Genomic DNA, 5,404 nt, shown 5'->3' on the forward strand with positions numbered 1-5,404 from the left:
CCCCCCCCCCCTCCCCCCTGGGTCCACGCGGCCCCCCCCCCCCCCCCCCCCCCCCCACACACACACACTCTGCTAGCAGGGGGGATGTGTGGGACGGGAATGTGAGGGCAGTTCAATCCAAGGTGACGTGGGGCTTGCTGTCAGTGGGTTCACAGCAGGAGGAAAGGGGCTGCAGCTCAGGTCATGCTCCATAAGGCAAGGGAGCTGCGGGGTGTGCGAGTGTTGCTACAAGCCAGCATGAAATCTGAGTTATGCATGCACAAAAACATGACATCCCCTCTGCCGGTGGGAGCTCTGCCCAGCAGGCGGACATGAAAACACCAGGAAAAGGGTTACATAAGGAAGGACACGGCCCCATCCTGCCTTCAGCGCAGAGCTCCTGCAGGTGCTGCAGTTGCCCAGCACCTCCAGGATCCAGCCCCAGCCATGAGCTGGGCTGTGCTTTGTGCCAAGGACAGGAGAAAAGCTTCAGGATGTCTTGTCCCGGCCTTGGCGAGGCAAAGCCCAGCACCCTCTGCATGGGTTTGGGCACAGGGGAATCTCACAGGGCCAGGACCCACGAGGCAGGAGCTGGGTGAGGTCTGGTGTGGCATTGCTCCGGGAAACCGAGGGGCAGAGGCTGAGTGCTGTGAGCATCTCTCACACTGCTGCCTTCGGCTCCATCCCATGGGCTCCGGTCACAGTAGTGGCACATTTTGGTGCCTCCTTATGTCTATCCCCATGTCTCAGCGTGTCCCCAGCTCAGGATGTGAGCTCTGCCCTGGGGAGCTGCCCCCAGCAAAGCACTGTGCTGCTCCTCCCGTGCTGTTCCAAAGCGGGACTGTGACAGCCTGCCTCCTGCAGCCACCTCTGCACAGAGGGGGACACACTGCACGTCACGTCCACCTCCGGAAAGCCCCCATCCCAGGGGGTTGGGAATTGTGGCTCTTCCCGCAGAGCTGCTGGGATGCATGAGCCAGCGGAGCGGTGACACTGATTGCAGCTGACAGTGCTTCTGGGGGGAGCAGTGGTGCCAAAGCTGCTGCTGCTCAGGGACGGCGAGCATCTACACTGTGCAGAGCTGGGCTGCAGACACACGTGCTGAGCTCTGTGCGCTGGTCCCAGCATGGAGGCAGCTCCCTGCACAGGGCTGCAAGGGGTCCTGTGAGCAGCAAATGGTTAAGGGAATTAGGATGGAAAGTTGATAAGAATAGTTCAGTAGCTCCTGTAGGAAGATTTAGCTTAATTATCATCATTACATTTTCAATCTCTTTGCTAATAATTACGAGAAAATAGAGCATGATGTGAACACAGATGCCTGCTCTCCCTCTGACCCTGAGGACAGCTGGCAATGAGGGGATGTAGGGCTGAGGGATGCTTTCCTCTTCTGCAGCCCCAGCTCCCACCTGGGGTCCCAGGACAGCCCCCAGGCAGGTACCATAGCCAGGAGGCAACATGAGCAAGGGGGGATGTGCTGCGTTCCCATTGTGCACAGACCCCAGAGAGCAGACAGAGCCGTGGGAAGCTCTTCCCCAACACACCATCTGCCTTTGGCTGGTCACAGTGTGACTCTACTGGAGGGACCTCTGTCCTCTTCACCCTGACTCAGCTTCAGTAGCACAACATGGCCCTGCCCTGTGCCCCCCAGCGCCCACATGGATCCAGCTCTGGTCCGTGTAGGTCTGGGGCAGCTCCATGAGCTCAGTGGATGCTGTCACTCGCTCTTCCTCGTGGCACCTCTGTGTGCAGAAAGCTATTTCAGGACCCAACACAATGCTCCCTGATGTCAGCTCCAATTAGCTCTATCCCATAAGGGCGAAGTCCCCTGACACCTGGCTCCAGTGGGGCAATGACATTACAACATCCCAAGTGCTCACATGGGTTCCCCGGACAAAGCATGAGCATCGTCCCGGCACGCTTCCCAGCTGCTCCCCCCACAGCCACAACAGTGAGAGATGGAGAATTTGAGGCATTTAATCTTTGCATTGTCCTCCCCCACAATGGCATTCTCCTTCTCCAAATAACCACAAGCTGAAGACACAACAACACGTTGCTTCCCCCCAAATAGCTCCAACGAAACAAACGGAGGAAGTGCGGAGGGGTTGGAGCAGAGCCTGCTGCTGGTTGCAGGACATAGAGGGGACCTTGCTGGGAACCCACAGCCCCTCCTGGCACCGGTGGGAGCCCCAGGACAGGAGAGGTGCTGGGAGGTGCTCACAGACCCCATGGAAGCCCGGTGAGCAGCAGCCTGCATGGCAGTGCTTTCTCTCCCTGAGGAAAACTACCTGCTAAAAGCAGAGGCAGGGAAATTGCTCGACAGAATCATTTAGTAATTGTTAAAAAGAAGAACTTGTTTTCTTCGTCTTGCAACCCACAATTGCACAATGCAGCTTGCACTGTCTGCATGTTTGCAAGTAGAAGGCTTTGGGGAAATTTAAAATTCAGCCTTAAGAGGGGGAATAGTTCTGCAGCCACTACAGACCATGTGCTGCCCAGAAGGGGCTGGGACTGATGTGCAGGTGCAAGGCAACGTGGCAGCAGGGGGAGATATGTGGAGCAAGGGTGGCATTTAGGAGCTCATTTTTGCTGTGTTGCCATAAGAACAGTTACGACTCGGAGCTGTTTAACACACAGCCACCCTTCAGCACGGCACAGAAGGGAGCACAGGTCATGGGGCTGGCTGTGCAACAGCCTGTGCTCAGGGTTTATCACTTGCCTTGGTGCAATCCCTTTGGACCTCACGTATGGACTTGGGACATAGAAAAAGAAGAGGAGAAAATCCCAGCAGTTCTGGAGCAAGAAGCAATGGCTACAACAATGTTTCATTCCACTCATAAAAGGCTATTGATGTTAAAAAGAAAGTGGGGATTAAAAAAAAATGAACCCATAAAAACCTTCGAGCCCAGTTTTGTCCCAGTTTTAAATGGTAAAATCTGTACTTTGTTCTCAGCTGTTGTTGCAAAATTGAACCACTCTCAGCCTCTCGCCTTACTTAACCACAGGCTACCTCCATGCAGAGTGCTGCTCAGAACCAAGGCCTGCAGCTGGCCCAGGAACCTGAGCCATGTGAACCTTGCCAAAGGGCACACAAGGAGCTTTAGATCCAGTGAGCCTCCAAGGGACTGCTGGTGTGTGCCATGCTGTGCTGCTGTGCCAAGGGGTGCCAAGGGATCTCAGCTCCCAGCCGAGACACGCAGCACCACAGACACATCCCAATGGCTGCCCCCACTCCTTGGGCTCTGTTTTATTGAACTGCAGCATCATAAATGGCTGGGGTGGGATGGGACCTCTCCAGCCCACTGCTGGGAGCTAAGTGAGTTGCCCTTGATCTGCTGCCTCCTTTCCCAGACAGCATGTCGTGCCCAGTTGTAGCTTCCATAGCTTCATTACGGATGACGTATCTCATACCACAGGGGATGATATTCACACAGCAGCTCTTGCTGTCTGACATCTGCATTTAGATTACAGCGTGGTGAAGCCCCCCACGCTCTGCACACCCAAGGCCCAACGCGTTCCCTTAACCTCTGTCCCCTCTCCCTGTTTGCAGGTGGGGATCCACGGCCCCGCATAGCCATGGGCAGGGATTTGTGCTTGAGTGTCCCCAGCCAGGGCAGTGCCACCCTCTGCCACCCCTTTCCTTGAGACGCCCAGCACGGCAAGCAGTGGTGGCTGTAGGTAGCCAGCCACAGGCTGGACTTGAAACCAGGCATGATGAGTTATTTATGAGCGGCGGGAGGGAAGTGGCGATAAATAATACATCGGTGCTCTCACATTCTGTGTGCGTGTATCTGTGGATAAATATTTCATTCACCAGGAATATGCGTAGATGCTTGTTGATAAATAAAAATTGGAAAATGTTCCATTGGGTGGCTTTAAATGAGACTCCAAGCTTGCATCCGAAGAACAGCGTGTACCCTGCTAGAGCACAAAGATTCTAATTTCCCTCAGCAGAGGCTGCCTCGACCGTATCATTGCGCAGCACCTGGTGCAGCACACACCCCAGAAACATACGGCCCAGCTCTCCTTCCACGCCGCTATTTTAGCATCACTTTCCTAGCAGTGGTATTCAGGCAGCTCCTCTAATTATACCTTGTACTGACTGGGCTGGGGATGCAGCTGTCAGGCTCTAAACACACGCAGACCCAGAAAGCAGCACATTGCCTTTTTCTGCATGCCATTGAAGCTCAGTGCGCTCAGGCATGGCTGATGATGCAGATCTCGTTAGTGCCGTTTAATTAGGCAGGTGGTTCTTCCCATAGGAAGAACACGAGATATGGAGAGGGACAACAACAAACCCATGAGCTTCATTGAGGCTGTTCTCCAGGCTCAGGCTGACATGCACAGCTCCTGGGCTCCCATTTCCTAATTTCCATGTGTTTGCAGAGCATGTTGCTCTCTGCTGGCTCCATTTACAAGTGCTGCAGGTGGAAAAGTTGAGCGTTCCTAGTCTGACCTGTTCCCCACGTTGCAGTGCTCCTCTTCTTCTAGTCCCTTAGTAGTGCTCAGGCTCCATTATATGTCATGAAATAAATTCAGAAGGAAGATGGGTGCTCTCATGCCTCATCTTCATTTTTCATTCCAGTTTATCACCCCAAATAAACTGGAGTAATTGTGCAGAAAATTACTCGGTCCACAGCATGCCTATGAGAAATTTCTGCTCTGGGTCAGTAGCAGCGGTGCCCCAGCACAGGGGGCCAGGTGAGGGGCTCCCCACTTCTTCACCAGGTGGGCACAGTGCAGTGCTCTCCACTGCTCTGGGATGAGCCTGAGGAGGGGCAAAACACCATCCCTGGCAACGCAGCTCACCTCCAGGCTGGTCTCTGCAGGTGGGTGCCGACATGGTTGTTCCCTGCAAGCACAGAGCCCACATCCCTGTCCTGCACATCTGGGTGTGAGGACAGGCAGAAGCAGGGCACAGGGACAAGCGACTGAACTGTCCTACATAACAGCACAAGGAGAGCCTCCACCCTGCAGAGTTGTGTGCTGCCCGCGACAAGCAGAAAGGCTGTAAAAATAGTGCCTATTGTGCAGTGTGCTGCAGGTGGGTTGTGTAACACGGCTCCACACAGGTGGCAGGAGGGCTGTGGGGATGTGGGGCAGCCGGGCATCAGCTTCATTCGGCATCTGTGCTCCTCTGGATGGCCCTGCTCTGTGCATTCCCAGCTGTGGAATGCCTTAGGGTTGCTAAATCCATCATAAGTCAACTTTCAGATTTATTTATCCAGCAATATCACCTCATTACGAGGGCGGTGGAGGCAGCCCAGCCACGGCTCCACATACCCCAGTTTTGCTGTGCCAGCGCTGCCTCTGCTCAGCAGGCACAGTGCAGGGCTTGGCCGTGTCTCACGGGGCGAGGGCCAGGACATAACCTGCCATATTTCCAAAGGGAAGGAAGGCTCCAAGCAGATCCTCCTCCAGGTTTCCT

This window comes from Lagopus leucura, unplaced genomic scaffold (genome assembly GCF_019238085.1).
Source record: "Lagopus leucura isolate 7727_CA_CO unplaced genomic scaffold, USGS_WTPT01 Super-Scaffold_100021, whole genome shotgun sequence".
NCBI classification, from domain to species: Eukaryota; Metazoa; Chordata; class Aves; order Galliformes; family Phasianidae; genus Lagopus; species Lagopus leucura.